A 22702-nucleotide genomic window follows, 5' to 3' on the forward strand; every position below is an offset into this window, starting at 1 on the left:
TCTTCGAATGACGCCAACCCCTTTAGAAGCCGCTGCAAGCTTAATGTTTACCGAAACGCGTAGTTGTAATTGTCGACACCGCGCGTCGGAAATATACGTTCCCTTACGGAGCGGCTTGGGTGTCCACCGAACAATGTGAGACAGGCGCCATTACCTTTCGTTAAAACCGATTTTCATTAAATATTTTTTTGCATTACGGCGCAGTTCGGGTGTCCACCAAGATATTTGAGACAGGCGTCATTACCTTTCCTTACACTGTCCTACGGGCAAAGCATCGCGACGAACAGTCGATGGCATTCTGTGAAATTCTTGGGAACGCTGCAACACGCTAACGTCCTGCTCCTAAACACGAAGCTATAGCAGTGCTTTTATTTTTAAATGTATTTGCGTTTTATGTATTTTTCTTCTTTCTATCTTTATAATTACGACTGCTTTGTTATCAGTATGATGCATTTTTCTATTGCACTTTTTTATTCTTTATTAAGACGCTTTTATTTCCCTGTCTATATATTTTCTTTTCTGACAAATTTTTTTATAGTAGGACTTCTTTCTGGTGAGTATGATGTACGATTTCTATGCTGTTGGGTACTTTTCCACTCCTGGGGTTTTTGTTGACGACAACGGCGGCACAATAATTTTCTTGGACGGTGGAGGTACACAGCTTCGCTGTAAAATGCAGTCCAAGGCTAAAACGCGGCCAGACACATCATATGTTACGCAGTGGTCTCGTAAAAGAGCCCTGTTTAAAACTACCATTCGAACTCCATCCGAATGCTTTCTTCCTTTCTTCTTTCAGTCCTTCCTTTTTTCCTTCCCTTACGGCGCGGGTCATGTGTCCGCCGATATGTGCAACAAATTCTGCGCCAGTTCCTTTCCCCCGAAGCTAATTTTTGATTTTTCTGTGTTCTGTCTTGTGTGTTCCTTTCTTATGTGTGGTAAGCGCTTTTCGCTAAATGAGGTGATTATGATGGATAAAGTCAACCCTAAGTGCAGCCTTACAGGAAGATAGTTTGGAACTAAAATTGTAAAATTAAAAATTGGTTTTTGGGGAAAGGCAATAGCGGAGTATCTGTCTCACTTATCGGCGGACACCTAAACCGCGCCATAAAGGAAGGGATAAAGGAGGGAATGAAAGAAGAAAGGGTGAAAGAGGTGCTGTAGTGGAGGGATCCGGAATAATTCGACCAAGCGGGATCTTTAACGTGCACTGACATCGGACAGCACACGGACGCCTTAGCGTTTCGCCTCCACCGAAACGCAAACGCCGCGGTCGGGTTCGAGCCCGGGAACAGCGCCACGACATTTTTATGCGAAGCATACTAGCCGCACAATCGAGCTGTTCCTTGCTGCGCCGCGCGCGGCCGCGTAGCTACCACTTGACCTACATCGGCGCACCACGTGATATGACGTCACAACAGCTGTGAAAGCTGGGGCTCAATTCGTGCGCTCGCTTGCGGACGCGCAGCCTCCACAGGCGGCCTAACTCCCGCTCCTACCGCTAGGAGATACTGACGTCACGCAATTGTACAAAAGGCGACGCACTCATTGAGTCAGTTGAGCAGCGAGATGTCGGCCAGGGAGAGGGCGGCTCGCCAGACCGCAAAGCGCAAGTTACAAAGAGCCACGGAAACGGGAGAAGGACGAGAAGTACGGCTTGCCAAGCGACGTATGCTTCGCATCCTAGGCTTAACCATAAGCTAAGCCAGGCCATTTTTTTTCGATCTGGAAACAAGCTCGGCACCATGTTGTCTGGGCGCGCTCTTGTTCATTTTTCTCCGCGTTCTTGTTTACTTTTCTCAGCGCGCGCGTTTCAAACCTAGTGAAGGAGCTGGCCTGAAGTGACTCCAGTGCGAGTGGTGCTTGGTTTCTGGCTGTGGCTCATGAAAGAAGTACCTCGGAAATGTTCGTGCGAGACATTCCGCTGCTGCCAGTTATCGCTCTGGGCCGTGTCGTCTCTGCGTCATCCTCGCTGTCTTATTTGAAATAAACAGTCCGACCTTGGTAATAATCAAGTAGCATTCGGCGAAGGCGCTTATCGCATGTGAAGTAAGCTCGGGAAGGAATTTTCGCTTTCAGTTATTCCGGTGGCCCACCATTGTACGCAGTGTCTTTGGCCGCTTTTGCCTGCGTCATTTTGCCACTGCGGAGGTATGTGTCCCTGTGTTCCTTGCTGGCTACATTTGGCGAAATATACTGATATACCTACACCCGGTTCATCATAGTCTCGTGTTAATCGCAGGGAAAGAAGGCTAACTTCACCAGGTGAGGCGAAGGGCACAAAATTTTAGTTCAGCCAAATTGTGTACAAATACACAGCTGCTGCCAAAGTGTAGCAGAAGAAAAGAGAACCAAATCTAGTTCATATACACTATGAACAGCATGTTTGTCGGTGTTCTTTCTTTTTTTCTGATATGAACTGTAACTCATGGTTCCACTGAAATAGGAAATTTTACTCTGTGTCTTGCATCATATTTCATTCTTTTTTATGCTATGTGCCTTGGATCCCGATGTGTATTTCATGACACTTCCTAACCAACTATAGCACCGAAATGCGGCGTAAAGTACTGCCTTTAAACTTAAGCTTCTGAAAAGTTTTAGTAGTTGGCAACCCTGGAAGCTTTTTTTTTTTTCCAGCTTCAAGGCATAAGGCTCACAATAAGATGGCTTTCTGCAGCACTTTGTATTGGAGGACATAATGATTTTTGAGTGGACAGCTGCCATATGTGCCCATTAGGTTGTAAAAAGATCCTTCTTTCTTAGAATGAATTTAGAGTTTTATGCATGAGGTCTCTGAGAAAGGTTTTGATGTCGGGCTGTTTGCATGCTATGCTCGCATAAAGGTGGCCCACATACTGTTAGCTAAGTTTCTCGGGTTTCGGCACCAAAAATGTTATTTCTTGTGAACGTTAGTAACTGTGACCGTTGACACCCCGGCAAGTAACGACTGAGCCGCACTAATTAAAGCCAAACTGCGCGTAAGATTCGTTCGGGCGGCGGGGCCGCGCGCGCTGGAGCCTCACAAAACGACGCTATCTCGATGGCTTTCACTTTCACACTGACTTTATTTACACTGGTCGAAGTTTGACACAAAACACATGAACACAAAAGGGAACAGTGGGAAGGGGAGAAAAGAAGGCATCCCGAGCGGTTGGCCTCGGGTATTCGGGAGAAAGAGAGATAGAGAGAGCCACTTGTGACCTTAGTCATACCCGGCGCGAGGGCGGGTGTCGCGTTGCCCCACGTTGAGCGTCTTCCTTCGTTCCGTCCCTTTGGGGCCGTCTCCTATTTTCCACAAACGGCTCCGAGCAGTGTCGCAGTAGACGATATGCCCGTGCTATCGCTGGCGTCGAGCGCTTTCAAATCCGGGCACGCAACAAGAGTTTTGCGCGGAATTCCACCTTGGGATATGGGTGAATGCCGTCAACGTCAGCCTGTGAGCACGACCAAAAACAATAACTCGAGCAGTTAAGGAAACTACGCCTACGCCGCACGTCAAATGGTACGCTGCGGCCCGCCGCTGCCGCCAGGTTTGTAAACAGCAACTACAACGCCGTTGCTTCCCTGCCCGGACAAGATGGCCTCCCGATCGAGAAAGACCCCGTGACTTCCTCCACTCTTTTCTGCAATGTTGTTGTACAGGAAGGGCCTCTCCCGTGTTTTCCTTCCTCGATGTATAATGGAAATAAGTAGCTAAGTATAAATAAGATTGGAAGCTTCGAAATTGGTCTGTAGTTGTTTAGGTCACTGCTGTGTCCTGCCTTGTGTGTGACGGATACCTCTGAAATAATTAATTTATCTGCAGATCGAGTTGCATGGTGTGTAAGTGCTAATATGATATGGCTAATCTTATGACTGATGGATTTTATAAATTGAGTTTTTATGTCATCAGCACCGCAGAGATTTTTTCCTTTAGTTTTCTTTTGTTGTTAATTTGCTTTGTTATGTTCTTTTTAGCTTGCCCAATGGCAGGCTATCCTACTCAGCTGCGGTCCTGAGGCTCAAAGGTCTTCCCACAGACCGAAGACGCCGCCATGAGTTATAACCTTTCGGTAGACGTTTAGGCGAGGGGCCTAAAGCTCCTCAAACTGTTGGAAAAAAGGTTTAAAAATGCAAAAATATAATGGTGCTGGTTTCAAACGGTTGTGGGACACATGCACATTGAGGTCGCGATGCTGGGTGCATGATATGTTGTTTAATAACGGTTACGTAATTTAGATGTACTTGAAGCCCATGATATAAGAAAAATTGTGGGGTTGCACTGTCTACTCATGGGCGCAAATGCGAAATCCTTTCCCTGTCCTCCTTCTCCGTTCATTTTTCATTTTCTTTTAATCTCTGTATTTTTTGTATTCCTTATTGATTTTGATTTTTAGTTTTTGGTTTTTAGTTTTTATCTTTCTTTTATTTAGTTTTGTTTTCGTTAATTTAATTTCTGGTTTTTATTTCATTACTTATATGTTGCTTCATGAACCTTTACGTTTTTTCTTTCATTTACCAAAAAACTGATCACTGACACTTCGTGTAGCAACTTTCCTCTGCAATTTCCGTCTACAACTTCCTTCTACAACTTACTAGCCAAAAAAGGCTTAAGGCTTAAAAGTCTCATGAAATGTGTCAGCAAGCAATGTTCCTGTATAAGACAAACCACTTATTAATATTGCACAAATGCCGTTGCTTTTGTTTGTGGATGTTAGCCTATTTACATTGTTCCCTACTTGTTTAGAGTTATTGCAGATGTCGGCAGAATTACGCTCGTAATAAATAGTCCTGACCTTCTTTTCATAAATAGCCCTAGCCATTTTAATTGTAGCCAATGGACGCCGAACATACAAGTATTGGATTCATCTCAAAAAGGCAGCTACAACGGGCGAGAAACGCCAGAACTACGCGATGTCAACGACGTGGCTATAAAGCGTCCCCACGCTCGCGGTCTCATTCATCGGCGATTCTTGCAGAGTTATGGCACAGCATAAACAAGCAAACATGCACCCGGCCAAATCTCTAACTGGCGTGATTTTTCCACTTCAAAATGTGCCTTCACTGTAAAAAAATACACACCTCTAAATGGAGCATAATTCCATGTACACCCTTACACCTTACAAAGTAGGAGTTCCAATTACACATGCTTCCATCCTGCACCAAAGAATTTTAAAACTTTGCATGAACGGGTGCATGTGTCCCTAATACTCCTGGTACTGCCGTCGGGGTGCAAGGGTGTTCCTTTCAAGAATGTAAATCTGGCTTCACCTGAGTGCTGCATGTCCAACTAAATGAGGATGAAAAAATGAAAAAAAAAACTGAAAGTACAGCCCTAGCTAGTGTGTTTTACGGAACTAAGTATGGTTGCGTAGTTCCTGTGACAAAATCACATGCATATGTGAAGCAGTAACATGCATGTTCGGCATTTTATCCAAGTTTTACTATTGCGTCGACGCGACTGTTGAGGCACCCTTCCACATGGCAATAAAACTTAACTAATTATGAAAGCAGTACAAACCCGCTGATGGTGCCGATAGTGGGCACTCGTCAGGATTTCACTTTGAGGCATGGTTTAAATCTTTCCCAGCCGGGAACGTACATGCAGCACCAAGAAAAATTTGATTCACTTGCAGCCTAAAAAATGTGAGTGATTGATTTTATTACAAATGCCAACAAAATTGTTGGAATAATACCTATGCCTTGAATGTTGAGGCTCATTGGTTCTTTTGATAATAACGTGCGCCCGTGTGCTGAATCCATATCAAGGCAAAGTAGTTACGACTGCAGCATAAACTGAACAGAGAAGGCATTAGTTGACGTCTTGCGACAATATGTTTCATTCAGAGTACTGTCTGCGCCGAATCATTCTGCTTTACACACTAATGACGCACAAGAAACAGGACCAAACGTAGCTGTTTCTTGAAGCAATCACTTTGTCAAAAGAAAGAAAGGCAGCTGTGGAGACCTTAAGTTAATTAGGTCCCCTGAACAGCTTGAGAAACTCTAAGTACAAAGTGGGCAAAACAAAAATTTTATTTTTCCTCGCCGTACGTGCCTACGCAAGTCTGAACGAGTTGCAGGAGGTGCCTTTGCAGCCCGTAAAAAGTAAATGCTGTGGTATGCGGCGTTTCATGTCCCAAAGCTAACCCTGGGCTATAGGAGACGCTGTAGTGGAAAGCTCGATACTATATTCGGAAATCCGCTGTCCTTAACATGCACTTGCATTGCACAACACACGGGCGTTTTATGCATTTAGTGCTTTCAGCTCCCCTTCTGAGCAATCTCGCGAACGTTGTCTGTGCGCCGCAGCGCACCGGACAGAGAACACGAGCTATAACTGCCAGAACCTGAAGCGAACATTTCCGCCCGCCCACTGAATTCGGAACCGGCGCGCTGTAGAAGCTAGCACGCAGTGCGGGTTTTGAGGGCGCCACGGGAAGCCGAAGGTTTACTGGACCGCAGAAACATCTGTCAAGCTGCTTCGATGGTTTCAATCTGACCCTGCAGTCCGCATATTACCCTGTCTTCAGTATGTATTGCTCTCAATCACCGCTGTGTTTTGTTGATTCGTTTAATTTTGCAGGCCTCGGGGCATTATGCCTATGCAACATATAACACGCCACCCTCAAGCCCCTCTCCCGCCTCTCTGAACCACTTCACCGCGAATTCCCTGCCACCGTCCCTGCGCGGACCTTCGAAGACTGCTCGAGTTACAGGCGCAGCGCGTAAGCCGAGCGGAGAAAGCCGCGGAGCCAGGACGACGCGCGTGCAGACGGGAGGCTGAGTAGGCGCCTGCGCCCCGGCCTGCGGTAAACAGCAAACAGACATGACGCATCCATGAAAGAGTACCTGACACCGCCATTGAGTCCACGCCACAGATCCATGTTACGCGTGTTCGCACGAACGCTGCCGTACGAGCGCACTACATCTGTCCCGAGTCAACAACACTGCCGCCGAATACGTCGAACTTGTGAAGGAACCCCTCCTTAAGGCAACGTCCTAACTTCATTGTATCGCCAGAGTGAGCTTATAAATTTTGGCGGTCTCTAATCGTGATGGCATTAAATGGATGTCTGCAGGGGAAAGAGCCACATGGGAGCCCGCAGATTTCACCTTGTTACCGCTGGGAAATATTCATGAGCAGTATGGAAGCAAAGATGCCTTAAAGTTTTCAGCAAGAGCTTCTTTTTATGTTGTATGTTAGGTTCTCTTTTGGGCCACTTTCCCTTCTTTTCTTCATTAAGGGGCGTCATGGAACGGGGTACATAGACTAACCATATCCTCATTTATTTGTACATCCTTGCTGGTTCGTAGTCAGCACAGGATTATTGCAAACCAATTTGTGTGTTGTTGAACGTAGTTTTCTGAAAGCGTGCATTAGACGAATAAGTGCAAAATATGCGGATGCTTTTTTATATTTCTATAATATTCAACAAAAAACTGTTTCAATACGTTGTGCTTGGCACATGGTGGCCTCAGTTGCCTATGAGCCATGAAACCCAACACAACAACAACAAAAGGCAAAGAAGCCGATAAAAATGTTTCTGATCTGAAAAAAATGTATGGCATGTCAGCCAAAAAATTCTTTTCACATTTTTTCACTTTCATCTCGAGCATGATGTAAGTCCAGCATGCACTATTGAGAGACAGATAAAGTCTCTATATGCGGAAACTTACGTGTTCCTCTCAATGGTAGTGCTCTGTAAACAACCTAGTGAGTTCACCTTCGATTTCTTCAATCATTTGTTGGAACACCCAGATAGCTGCAACACACTTGATAGTTTTTTCACCAATGTAAACAGCTCACAGAGCAGTATTTGACCTTTGTATGACTGCGAATTCCTTCTGTTGCTGCTAAGGGCTTCACAGTTCCTCCAGTCCTGTCACAAACACTCTTCGCCTGTGACGTGGCGAAAAATCCATTGCACTGAAAAATTCAAATGATTTTTATGGTAGTAGAGGTTTTTAACTCTGATTGGTCATACCGCAAAATGCGCTTCCCGGTTCAGTACTGTTTGTGTTGAAAAAGAATAGGAGTTCCGCCATCCGGCCACTTCGTTTTTACTTTTTGTAAATGTACCCTTTAACAGGTTTCTGTATTGCCGAACCTGGCAGCATTGAAGCCCCGCACACCATTGTATTCGAGCAGTGTAGTGCTGGTTTTGTGTATATTTGCAGCCGGCCGCAAAATGTGTTGCATTGTGGAGAAGGCACGGAGAAATGTCAGATGCTGAATGTAGGTACTCAACTTGCAAAATTGTTTTCTCACTTAAAACAAAAATGCTCCGATTAAACTTCTAGAAATAAATGCCACTAAATGGCATTGGGCAACTTCCTGTCTTTCATAATTTAATTAAGATCACCTCATTATGGAATAGATTGCTGAATGTCTAAAAAAGCAAATTTTTTTCTACTTTAGAAGTGTTTTGCTGACATGCCTTATGCTTTTTGCTGTCTGAAATATTTTTATTGCCTTGACCTTCTGGACAGCGTAGAAAAATAGTTGGAATTACTGCTGTGAGAACATAAAATTTAATATACGATTGCAAATTTTCGTCTTTTGTACCAGTTTTCATGCTTTGTATAAAAAAAAGAAGTTCAATTTAATGCATATGGAAGCCCAATGCTTTTTATTTATATAAAGAAACACTTCTTAGTCATGCGTAGGAATGTTTCTATTACAAAGTTTTTGCAAGGCTAGGTTTGGCTACCACTTCGAAATGTGACATGGCGGCCACGACACAAAAAAATTATTCTGCCAAAAGGAAGCTCGGCTAATCATTGCCGTAGTAATGCATTAAGACAATATTTTTTTTAAAGAATACGATGATGGTTGAGTACTAAGTCTGGAACAGTTGGCGTAAATTGATCCAATGAGATTTAAATGCCAACTGTGAGGTGGTTTGAAGGACTCTTATAAAATTTTTGTACCTCGATTAACATTGGAGTGTAGGTAGAACGCAATTTTTCTGCTTGCATAATTGTAATGGTTCCATAACATGGCGTTTACTGTGCCTCTTGTGTACAAATTGGCATTGCTTTGTAACTAATTTTTCGTGCAGGCATTCACCCCAAATGGATACTGCTGCACCTGACCAGTATACTCAACTGGACAAATGGTGTGGCATGACTGCATGTACCTTTGCCAAATTTTCGAGAAAATTTTATTCATACATCAGCCTGCTTAATATTTTCATATTCCATATGTAACAACAGATGAAATGCAGTTCTATTCTAAGGATGGCTGTGGCCATTTGTTAACACCATTTTACAGTAGCGATGTTTGCAAAATGATTTATTCTATTTATCTAGTTTTAGTTTTGTTCACTACATGCAGCATGTATGCCTTAAAGAAAGGGAACCCGAACTCGCAGAGTAAAAAATTTGCCTGACTTTTTTGTCGTGAACATTGTGATGCCACCGCTAGCATATGTGATCTCCTTAATGCTCACGCTTATGTGTATGTATTTCTTCAAGAGTGGGTGCAGAAAGCAAACATCTGCTTGGTACCCCTTGTGTTCGTTTTCCAGATCTAGACTTCATCTCTTAAGAATGTGTGACAGTATTTTAGTATTGGAAAAATAGCACACTGGGTTACAGGACACAGGCAAGACACAGATACGACGCTGACTCACAACTGAGGAATTTATTGCTTTGATCAAAATAAATTCTGGAAACATCATCCGAAATGCAGAGGAGGAAAGTCATGGAGTTTTCACTTTGTCACATCTGTGGTGATTAATTATCCAGATTGTCAATTTCTTTTTTCATTAACGTTATTGACGATGTGCCAACGCAGGTTGAACCATTCTTACGTATTGTGTACGTCTGGTGTATCTCGTGCATGAGCTGTCGATTATATTTCCTCAAAATTTTACATTCTCGAAATTGTGGAATGCACTCATAGTCCGACAAGTGTCTTGCTACCATGCTGCCATGTCCTGTCTGTGCTGCCGACATGTTCCATTACTTGTATGTTGACACACTGACCTTATTTCCCAGCATATGACACTCCTCATGACAGAGGGATCTTGTACACTAAGTCACTGTCGACTACTGTGAATTTGTCTCTGTGCTTCGTCTTACATGGGACTGTCTTTGATGCACCTTTGCTGGGCGTGTGGCAAACTAATTGCAGCTACTTTCTGCGAAGTCAAATGAAGCCATTGCAGAGAAATTCTACAAGCTCCAAAAGAAGATCAAGTGCCAAACATTGCAGAACGAAGCCATAGAACTAGAGTGAAGCCAACAGCTTGACCAAACTAGGGCCTGCTGTGAAGAAGCGTGAGGGCCTATGCCTTCTTTACGGCAGAAACACACAAGGATAACTGGCCTTTTGGTGTAATTTTCTCTGAACAAGGGTCATGGCAGGACACCTTAGAGTGGTATCTTCAAGAATTGCTCACCGTGGAAGACCCTTTCCTGGCAAAGAAGCCAGAAATGCCTGTATTCCTGTCGAGCAGCTGTCCAGAAGTGTCTACTCCATAGTAATAAAGGACTTAAGCGCGTTACACGCTGCCACATATCGTCTCTTTTGAGATGGTAAGAAAAGTCATTCATTCCATGTGATCAGTACGATTCCAGAACCAATGCGGATGGATTCTTGGAGTTGTTGACCATCTATTTGCGTTACCTAAGTAAAGTTTAATGATCTGTACATTAAGTGGCAAGGAGTATGCACCGGTTCCTGCGTTGCACCAGTTCTCCGTGACCTTCTGCTGACCTGCCTGTCAAGATCGCCAAGTAATAGAAGATTTTCGTGGCATGAGTATGATAACGACCATCCGACTTGTGTACAACTTCCTAGTAATCCACAAGGTAACCAAGGGCAACACAAGGACATTGCGGACATCTTTAAGACCTCCGAAGTTGTTGACAACTTTGAATTAACCAAAGAAATGCCAGTGGAGGTACAGTTTCAGTTTATCGTTCCATAACTGTACATCGGAGAGGCCCATATGGGCTTGTGTTATCTACCGCAGATAAAAAAAAATGCTGTGGCTACAGACGCACTGAAAAATTCCCTAAACAGACTGTGTATTGACCGTCAGCAGGAAATCGTCGAGGGCCAATTGACACGGTTACGTAAAAATAGTTTCCCAGATTACCTCATCTGCATCCTTGGCGTCATAGTAATGAAAGAAATTTGCCGATCTACCCCAACGAGGTTTCAGAAAGAAGACCAAATTTAGCAGGCATGACATATGTGCACGGTGTCAGTTACGCGCTAAAGAGAGTGGTCGGGCGGGCTGCTGTGAACTTAGTACGCAACGCCACCAGCAAAGGTGCTTCAAAGACTGCCCGGTGTAAAACGAAGCAAAGAGACAAATTCACAGCATGCGACAGTGACTTGGTTTACAAAATCCCCTTGTCATGCAGAGCATCAAATGTTGGGGAAAAAGGCCGGCGTGTCAACATTCGTCTCATGAAGCATTTCGCCAACACAGACAGGATACGGCAGCAAGCAAGCAAGACACGGGTGGTAGAGTGAATGCAAAGGCTCATGGGCGAGATATATGAGGTGTACAGCATATAAACGGGTTCTTGAAGCTGCGTAAGCACACCATCCATTGTGTTAATGAAAAAACAAATTGACTGGATATATAATTCAGTCACGGATATAATGCGTGATTATATCTGGATAAATCATGACGAGAAATACCACAAAAGATTATTCCATGGCCTTTGTTCTCGGTATATTGGATGATGCTTCGTGTATTTATTGCGGGCAAAGCAATAAATTCCTCAGTTGTTAGTGGTTTTTCTGTGTCATCGTGTCGGTGCCCTGTTACCCTGCGCGGTTTTGCCCAGAATCGTGCACCAACTGGACCGGCGTCTTTCTGCGAGTAGTTTAGTGACCTCGTGCAAATTTTTCATAATGCCTGTTGAGTTTAAGTGGCTGCAGACACAGAAGATATGTTAACTTGGCAATGTTGCTTGCCTTTTAAGATGTCACATACTTGGCATAATAATGAATGCATGCTTTGTGTTGCGTTGAAGCGGACCACTGTCATGGAAGAGGTTGCATCGCTGACTTTGGTACAGATACTATATTCTATCTGTCACTGCGAATGTTACACCTGACTTGTCGTTGCTGGGATTGTAAAGCATCATGAAGTGCGCTATATTTTTTCCGTTATCCTGGTGTTTTTGGGCCTTTTATACTCAGTTCACTGTCCAGCAAGGCCAGTGGTTTGCACTAGCTTGTAGCAATTCATGCAGAATTATATGCATCCCCTGACCACTTTCACTCCATTTCCTAACAGGTAGCTTTCTTGCTCATACATTGTTTTTATAATGCGGTTTAGAGCTATTTTCTCTGAAACCACAATGGCCTCCTTGGAATGGTTCAGGGAGTATCAGCTGGCGCTTGCTCACCATATGGGCAGATTTTATTCTCTGTTAGCATCGGCATGCGTAATATCACAAGTCATTAATGAGAAGTATGTCGGCATATTGTGAGGATCATGGAGCAATGTAAAGTGATATGAAATGCTGTAGCGTATTTGTGTACAATGCAGACTCGCACCATGCATGCCGTTCTAAGAAGGAAATCCTGGGGTGGCTGAGAACCTGTTTGTCGAGGGAGGATGACTACTCAGCAGGCTCACCACTGCGGTTCACTCTACAACTGCCATACTGTCAAGATTATGGATGTTCAGCATAAGCTACCTTATGTTTGCGTACAAGCTATTTCTTGGAGTTAGTGTCACAGTCCAAGCCTTCCTCAAGCTGGTTTGTAATGATGCACAGACATCAATTTTTTATTTTTTCCACTGAAAAAATTTGGAGGTAGATGAAACTGCAGTTGAATCTTATTTTTGCAGCACCATAACGGCAATAGAACAGGCATGGTTTTTTTTTTTTTTTGGATGGCAGTAAGGAATTCATTTCCAAAGCTTCTAGTGCTTTGTGGATTTCTTTGTTTGGACACTGAAAATTTTCCACATGTCTGCAGTATTGTGATTTGCGAGTCAATAAATGTTTTTTGTTGGCGCACAGTCTACTTACTGCTATGAAGAGCTGCAGTAATAAAGGTATATTACATTATGTAAGCAGTATGATGGTAAATTTAACGAACACTTAATAAAAGTGGGAACAAAATATGATCACATTGCATGCATTTTTGCTAAAGGGTGTAGGAGTGTAAGAAGCACTAAAACGCAAATGGCTCGGCGGTAATAGCGTGACAGTCGCCCCAACACATTTAGCTAACTTTTTTTCATTTTCGGGCTGGTCCTTTCACGAAACACCCCGGGCGAAAGGTGTATGAAAACACGAAGAATTCCTTTTGGGCCAGGTGCGAGCTATAGACAGCTGAAAACACCTTTAAAGATGTAATTGTTTTAAAATGTACGTATGTTTTTCCTGCCAGTCACTGTGTGTGTGTTCATTTCTACTATGTATTCTCTGCATATACCTTCATGCTTATGACTCCTTTCTTCATTGCGCTCTACGTAAATAATTATCGTGATTGGCCACTATCATGCAAATATTGGCCCCTTCTTTTTGTACTTGTGTGATGTGGACACTGCCTTGCGTCTCGTTACCGCTCGTTCTCGTTGTCAGTTTCAAATAAACTTTTGTAACCGCCAATGCTGGTGGTGGTGTGGTGACGGGCTTGTGTATTTATATGAAGGACGTAGCTGCACAACTGCGTTGGAATGAAGCGTCATTCTTAGTAACATTCATTTTCTCGTTAGGGGACTGGCTTGATCATTGTGTTTGTGTCATATGATGAAGGTTGAAGGCGTAGAGGAAGAAAATTGATAGTGGACACTTGTAGCAATATCGCCCCAGTATCTGCGAAACGGATTATTTTGTCACAGATCCGTTCAACGCCTCCAGCAGCGCTAACGCGTGTATGCATGCGACCGGCGACGGAGCAGACGAGACAGATGAGGCAAAGCGAAACCATGACACGGTCACCTGCGAGAGTGCAGCGTCTTTGTTAGCGCACGGGTTCCGTCTTTTCTCGTTCACTTTGTCACTTTGTCGAAATGTTCTTGTCCAAGTATGCATTTCGAGCAGTTTAGGGTGACCACGCCAGCCGCTGCCTTAAATTGCTCACTAAGCGAAGGACGCGCCCACCCCTTGTGCGTTTTGCATAGTGGTTAGTTTCGCGTGGTTGCGCGTAAGTTTTACGGGCACGCGAGGTTTTTATGGCCCCCAACAATGCATAACTTAATTCGAGTGATATTTTTTGATGATGTGGTAAAACGTGGTCAACATGAGAAAAACTTCTCCGCCAACACTGCCTCAGAGTTCGACTTTGTAGCGTTAGCTACGGGAGCTTCAAATGGTTGCATCGAGGTCTCTGGAAACGGGGAGAAGATCAAATCCAAACATCCGCGGATGTTTCCTTTTCGGAAGCATCTCTTTTTAAGACCCTAGCACCGCCATAAACCTCATTGTTTTGCACTACTATTGCGGTTTAGAGCCACCTTCGCTATATCCGGTATATTTCCTCGTTATGTCAGTTAAAATATTTCATAAACGTGTGCATCACAACACGACGAATCATTTGACACCATCCGGAACCCCGTGCGACAAACAGGTCAGCCGTAATGGTCGTCTGCGAACCTCGGAATGCATGGTTTCGGGGTGGATAGGTCGGTGGTGCGAATTCCACACACATACTATAGCTTCATCTCAATTAGTAATTTTATCCTCACGAACATGTCAAGTCATTTGACACCACTTCGAACATTTTGCGTCAAACGGGTGGCCCCCAGTCTTAATGAAGATGGTGGTGCCGTGGGCGGTGGCCTACTTCGATGCCCGTTATACTTGCACATAATAATAATAACAATAATACTTTATTGCTATGAAAAAATGCAGCACATATATTCAGGCCTGCCAAAGCCATTCAAGGCTTGAACGGCAGTGCCCGTAAGGCAACAAAACCATACACGGTAATTAGCATAAATATAAAGCAGCGAAATGCAAGTACAGGAAATGAAAAGAAGGTAAGAGCATTATTAAAAATTATACAATGTCTATGAAGAGAACTTCCAATGAGGATAATGATACCCAGAACAGAGCAAATCTGCGCCAGCAAATGACCGTGCTACAGGTAAGCGTACACCAATCAGGTTTTCCTGGTACAAAGGGATTGAGCGTCGGCAAGCACAATACAAATAACCAAATAAGCAAAATACTCCTTTGAAAAGAGATACGCCTTGGCGGTCTTTTTAACCTTTATTTCGTTTTCGTACCAAAGGTGCTGGGAGGTAATTTACTGAAGCAAGTTGGAACATAATAAGCGCGTGTTCGAGTGCCGTATCTTGTTGAACAACGAGGTCTACAAAAACGGTTTTTGGGCCTTAATTACGCAAAGGGAGGAACCTTATGAAACTAAAAGACCACTGGACCAAAAGTGAATTAAAACAACAGTATTCTTCAATAGATCCTTGAAATCGGGCATCGAAAGTATTTTGAAACTGTCTGCGCCTGCATTCAGGCTGAGGTCATGACAGATGTTCTTTAAGAGAAGCATTTATTCGGTTATTCCCCTCGGACTCCTCAGGGGAGCAGATATCCAAGAAGCAGTGAGAAAGGCGGTAACGCTCGGCACGCAAGTATTTCAAGCGGACGCGATCTACGCAGTACGAGAAGCAAAACGCCATCCTGGTGAGCACTCCGAGCAAAACAAGGGCGGACAAGTACCGAAAAATTCGAAACGATCGCGGTGAAATATAAGAGCTACGAGGACTCGCGAAGAAGCAGTTCCCTTAATTCTTCCGGCGAGAAACAAGATCCAGACCGCAGCGGTGGCCTAGTGGTTGAGCATCCGCCTCGCATGCGGAAGGTGCGGGCTTCGATCCCCAGTGCCGCCGGGTACCCACCGGTGAAACAATGGGTTCAAGCTGCCCTTTACCTGATGCTCGGCTTAATCAGGGCGAACTGCTTGGGAAATGGGTCTTTGACCCCACCTTGAGCAAACTAAAAATACCTTGTGCCATGGCGCTCTTTCGCCGCAGATGCCCTTGCGCCATAAAAATTCACTATCATCGCAAACAAGCTCAGTCAGTCTGTCTGATATATTGGCATTGTATAGTGGAGCGCTTCAATCATACATTCGACACTAGTGGAAAGGGTACAGGGTTCAAGGTTGGGGGAGGGGAGGGGCACGGCATCGGCTGCAGAAGTCATGAGAAGGCGATTGCCCCCCTCCCTCCCTCCCTTATTCCGGAGTCCATGCGCCCGTGTTGAAACCCAAGGAAGGAACCATACGGAAGGAGTCCAAAGCAAACAGGCGAACCACGATGGCGCCACTTGGGCGTTGCGTTTAGCATTACGCGTCCCGTTAGCGACTCTGTGTTAATATGCAATATCAGCGATAATTCTAAGCTCAAGAGGCTCACCATTAGTAGTATCCCCGTGAAGTGGGTTGAGGCGGCCAGCATCCCGTATGCCAGCGCTTTCATGGTTTATTCAGTTACTCACATTTGTACTACGCGCTTGAGGTGTGCGCCGTGTCGCCTTCGAACGGCGGCGGCGTGGCGACGCAAGGCCATTTTTCGATGGCGGCGTCGGCGCTGGCGGCGCGGAAAGCTAAACCTCAAATTTAAAAAAGCTATTTTGCTACAGCCTTCTTTGCTAAACTCGCTGACATTTTGGGGCTTTTAGTACTAAGGGCTCAGAACACAGAATACAGAGCGGTTGAAGGGTGAGAGAAATGTAAAATGTTCTGTAAATATTGTTTTTTATTCGCCGTATAGAAAAAAATTAGGCGCATATCACATGCGCGTATATTGATTGTGTTTATGCATTTCTTGCTCACGGACGGGACGTGCAGAACCTTTCTGGTTTTCTGCGTTGTAGTCGCAATTGTTTTCTTTTTTTGCTGTCTTTCGGTTATACAGGTTTGTTTTCATAGCGCAGAGTCAGTGAATTCGTCTAGAATTGTTAAGCGGGCACCGACGCACGTAACGCTCGATATGTTAATCTTACTTCCACTTGTTCTAAATGAGATTGTGCTTATACATTATTCTTTGCGTAAAAAGAAACAGACCTCTTTTATGACCAACTTTTGCTTGGTTCAGCGCTTTACCTGTCAGCCAATCAGTAGATGTTATAACAGAAGCATTTCCGTCCGGACAGTTGGTGCAATCACTTGTTCTGAATATTAATCACCATTTGTTTAAAGCAAGTGTTCTTACAAGTGCCTTTTCCCATAATAAAAAATAAAACAATTCTTTTTTGCAGTAGGTGAACATTTTTGTAGCTGCGATATGTTACCGCGTTGATGCCGTTTTGGGACATATCGCTGATTCCACCCGCAGCCACGATGTCCGCGACCCTCAAGTCGTTATTCCGACGTTCCGAAACCGTTGTTTCTTCTCATTGCGCCATGTTGCGCTTTTCAAGAAGCTTCGGAATGCCACGTTGCGTTGTCTGCTGGCGATGCGCATGCGTAGACGCGCGGAGACCAGGGTTGCTTTTGTTTATTTTGTGTTCATTCATTGCAACAAGCTTGACATGATGACTCCTTCACATGAATTTATGCGTCAGACTGGGAAAAGAATTAAACAAGACAAAACCAAGTCACAAACGCAGCTATTTTCGCGGGCAAAATATATTCATATGCGCCATCGCGCCGAGTGAAAACGTCGGCGGCGGCGGCGGTGATCAGATTGCGACGGCGGCGGCGATGCAGGGAGGGCACACGGCGGCGGCGCGCCGATGCCTCGGCGTACAGTTCTATGGCGCGCATAACTGCTTGCACCATCTATTGGCAAAAGACCAAAGCACTGACACAGACCATCACAAAGCTTCGCCAGAGAGCAGTACGTTCGGAATGAAAAACGTGGTGCAAGAAAAAAGTAATGCGTTTAAATTAACCCGACCTTGTCGCACGACAAGATAGTTTCTATTAAGAGAATACATGAGAGATCCCTGCTTTCTTGGGTTTGTGCATCAAAACAGTACAAATCGCATCAGAAGTTGCATAAACTTTGCATTAAATACGTAACGTCACGGCATTCTCTTAGGAGGCCCGTATGAGTTTCCTGTGTTGCGGCATGCAGCAATCGTTAGCTGAAGGATCCCAATCCAACACAGAAATCTGGCCTCTTGGCCTAGATTGCTCTCCCCTAAGAGGAGGGCAGCTTTTACGAAGTATCTGGCCCAGTTAGCAATCTGCAGTACCCCGCTGAGACTGCTGCAGTGGAGGGTCTTCTTTGAACGAAATTTTTGGATGTCTCCTCGGGGGCTCGTATTCAATTCCAAAGAAAGGTTTTACATGAAAATAAGTGTTCGTTTTTCGTGTCCAATCGAGAACAAAGAGCCCAGACATTTAATCTGGCCTCTTGGCTCAGATTGTTCTCTCCTTAGAGGAGGGAAGCTCTTAACGAAGTACCTGCACCTGTTAGCAATACACTAGTACCCGCTGAGACTGCTATACTGTTGTGGGTCTTCTTTGAGCTAAATTTTTGGACGGCCTCCTCGGGGGCTCGTACTCAATTCCAAAGTAAAGGTTTCACATACAAATAAGTGTTCGTTATTCGTGTCACAATCGTGGACGCGAATGTGTATGGTCTTGAATGTCCTCTGCTACTTCCGAAACCGGCGTTCAGAGATCTGCCCGCAGGACGGAGAGCGCCATAGTGTCTGGCTCGTGAACCAGTGTATATGCGGTGTCCGATGGGGGCAACATAAAGGCACACGCACTTCCGGCGGTGGTAGTAAGAACAAGCAACTTGTGTGCTCGCTGGCAGTCCGACTGGGTCAGCGGTGTCCGCTTCCGCTTCGTTTTGTTTGATTTAGGCCACATCTCCTGCCGCGCATTTTTGGCGCTAGTAATACTATGCAACGTCTGTTTGTTTTTTGGCTCTAGTATTACTAAGCAGTGACCGCATCACCGGCAGATTTCTTGGTGACATGGAGAAGAAAGTAGATGTTATCTGTCGGTGACGAACGCAAAAAATTACCACGCGATGCAGACCATCATGGGAAATGATTTTCGAGACTGCGCAGTGTCACCAGGGCAGAGCTCTTTTGGCGGTTCTTGATAGGCCTAAGCTGTTTCCCACATTTGCTCTCGTCAAACATCGGTTAGAGCCGCCGGCGCCAAATCTCCATAATTAAAGCATGCATCACAGGTGTTAGCTGCAATCGATGCCTATCACGTTATTTGGTGCGACGCGATGCACTTCCTGGGGCTAGGCGATGCTTTTCAGCGGCGTGCACTACCACTGCTTAATTGGGGACGGCCTGTCGAGCTCGCTAATAACGTGGCGCGCAGTCAGCTTTCGGTTTTTTTGCGGGACTGCGGTGCGTGCCCTTAGAGATAGATATGCCCCGAGATAGAGATCGGAGGATAGCTTAAAGAATGCGGTTCAAACCAACAGATAGCGATGCTACGTAGCCCTAACGACACGAGCGACGTTTCAAGCGCTTCGAACCACATTTTCGTCGGCCATGGCTAAGTAGGTAGAGATCGGTATTGAGAGAACCTAATGCGACGTGTAAAGCTTTGGGCTTAGTTCACGTCAAGTGGTGGAAGAGTTACTCATTGCAAGCTGGGTCGTTCAGCTGCATCGTTTGCCAACCATTTTAAATAGGCTAAGTGTGAAAGTTTCATCGCAATGAAGTGCTAACTTCAGTCTTACATTCCTTAGTGTTGCTTAACAGGAATACGTGCTAAAATGGCTGAGGCATGCTTTAAAAACATTTTGATCTGTTATGCCCAAACCAATCCTCTAAAAAGACCTTCAAAAGAAAAGTTTCATTATGCCTAGAAATAAATAATAGCAAAATAGATTGCCTTTGCAGCTATTTTTGTGACGTTTCAGGTGACTGACACATGCGTTTGCACTCGATGTAAAACCACAACTTGTTTTTGTTGTGATTATTTCGGAATGGTGAAAGCTTTGCGCATAAACACACGACTGCACACTGGACCTGAAGCCATAACGACATCCCCGGCGCCGGAAGATCCAAAAGTCACGGGAGCCCACAGCCGCCTCTCGCCGCCGAAGAGGAAGGGGAATTTCAGAGTAGATCCGACGGAGGAGCTCAGGTTGAGGTCCAGGTGATATAAACGGGCGCGGCAAAGCGAGCATGCATAATGAGGGCGGGCATTGGAAGTGCCTGCTACTATGAGGACGCAGTGGCGAGCGCACGTGCAGGGCCACTTTGCACGTTCCAATGAAGCGGGCACACGAGGTGCGCGCAAAACAGTCGACCACGACGGTGTGTCCAGAGGGCGATGTTGACGGGCACACAAGGCGAATGCAGCGAAACGTTCGCAGTGAGTTTAATCCCGGCGAAGTGTGCTGTTGAAAGCACTGCACGGAAAGGGTTCAGGCAGGTAGAAATTAAGCGACGCCGTCGACTGTTGGCGCGAAGACGACGGCTGCAGGGAGCACCTTTTAGCCTAAATAGGTTTTGACTCGTACTGCGTGATGCGTTCGGGGTTTTTATATAGTGGGAAATTGTTTTCGAAGTTGAGAAATTTCCTTAATCTTCTGCATCTGTGCTTATCTTGCATTTCCCCAACACATTTTTGAAGGTTTTGTGCACGCCGCGTGAAGGCCTTTGTTCGCGACAAACTTTGGCACTTTTCCAAAAGCGCATTGCTGATCTTATCATTGATTCCGTCAGCGCTTCATAAAATAACATTAGCACGATTACATTTTCGGTGCGGGCACAGGTGCACATGGTTAGGCCTGTCACAAGTACTCTCGTTGTGCAACGTACGTTTTAAAATACCAACGGTTCAGCTGGTCTTGGAAGTACGGCTACTTTGAGAAACGGCAGAATTGCGTCCTTGAAAGGTACTCTGCGCAACTATTTCAGCAGTCAACGATGCAGCAATTCGTGCAGGACATTGCGAGACCCTTACGATTGCAAGCGCGCTGTTCTATGCTGCCATCAGACAATACGGCACAGGCTTCCATCGGTGCCACCAAGCAGCGGCACCGTGTTGCTGCACGTTTCCCATGCTTACGCCCTGGCAATGGCGCTTTGAAAGCCGGGCGGTTGTCGTAGTCGGCGTACATTATTTCATGTACAATTCATGCTTTCTTCCACCACAACCCATGTATATGGACGAAGTGTCCCGCCGGAGGCATGCCCTTCTTGCAGCACTATTAAACAAATTTGCCCTTCATGGGTAAAGTAAAAAAAAAATCGTTATGTATTTAGGGGATACCTTCAGAAAAACAAGCGGGTTATTGCAACCGCCCCCACATACACATACACACTCAGGCGGGTGTTGGGAAATCAGTGGTAATCGCTTTTTTTTGGTCACTCGTGTCGGATGCCCGCCACGCACGTGCAAGTTTTGGAGAGAAACAATAATCAGATCAAGTCGGTTAATAGTCTGGCCCCTCTCCAAGGTGCCTCCAAGGTTTTCGCCATGCATTGCTACCACACGAAATCGGAAACTGAACACAGAGGTCCCCGCAGTGGCCGCACACCGGCATAAGGACGTCCTGGTCTGGTCCGATAACATCACGTACACACTCTCAGAGGTAGTAAAAGATAGTTAAAGGCTAATAAGTGCAGCACTTACTAACTGTGACTTTGTTGACTACTTTTTACAAACTGTTGCAGCCCTCTTCAAGGTACGGTTAGAAAAATTAGCCCTTAATTAGTACCCTTTATTAAATATAGGACTAGGCAATGAGCTGCCACCACTAGATACCAAGACACAAAAAAGTAATTGCGTCATTCACGAAATACTACTCACTCCAACACCTAACAATATGCATTCTGCTCACTACGAGGGGCGAAGGAAAGCAAGGGCAAAAGCTCTACACAGAATGTGTAGCCAATATGAACAAGCGGTATTTCGATATGTCGCAGAATACAAACAGAAACAAATGTTTGCACTAGCGTCGGGGGACACGCAAGGCAGACTGTTAGTTTCCGGAACTACTAAAACGAGAACGTCAGAAACGGCAGAAGGGGCGGGTATCGCACTTCCTATCATTAACACCAATGCTGATATTATACTACGCGACTCTAAATTCGCCATACCCAATTATGCGAGGGGGGGGGGGGGGGGGCTAAGATCAAAGTGTAGTTTGGACTTCTCTACGGGCCTGCTCGGACTGCTCGGCCTGCTGTGTTCCTGCGTGCGTTCTGGCCGCCGGCTTGCGTCGGTGGCCGGTGTTCGACCATCAAGAGTGATCTTTTGTTCCGGTGCCCTTCGGCTGGCGGGCGCCTCAACATGGTGAGCCAGCCACCTACAAAGGCCCTTGCCTTTGATGTCGTCGTCCCTGAGGGGGCTAGTCCGGAGGATGTCGTCGATGCGACAGCCTCCGTAGTTCGTTTGGAAGAAGTTTACTGTGTCCAGCACTTCGGTGGACGCAACTACCAAGTTACCGTAAAGAGTGAAGCCGCCATGGCTGCAATCGTTGATGCGTCTTGCCTCATCATCGGCAACGAACGCGTCCCCATCGTTCCCCTGAGCCCCCAGGTGACTCAGGTGACTGTTCTTTTTCTGCCCGCCCGAGTACCAAGTGATGCCCTTGCCAATGCTCTTTCTCCTTATGGCAAGGTGCTGCACATAAGTCGCGGCATCATGGGGTCGCGTCCCACTGTCACCACCGGGACGCGGTATGTCCGAATTGAAATGAAGCCCGAGTCGCCCGTGCCTAACTACATCAAGGTCGCTGGCCACCGCGTGACATGCGATTACAAAGGCATGCAGCGTGTTTGTCGACGTTGTGGCTCGACATCACACTTCAGAGCACAGTGCACGGCTCCG

The sequence above is a fragment of the Amblyomma americanum genome, chromosome 2 (assembly GCF_052857255.1).
Source record: "Amblyomma americanum isolate KBUSLIRL-KWMA chromosome 2, ASM5285725v1, whole genome shotgun sequence".
NCBI lineage: Eukaryota > Metazoa > Arthropoda > Arachnida > Ixodida > Ixodidae > Amblyomma > Amblyomma americanum.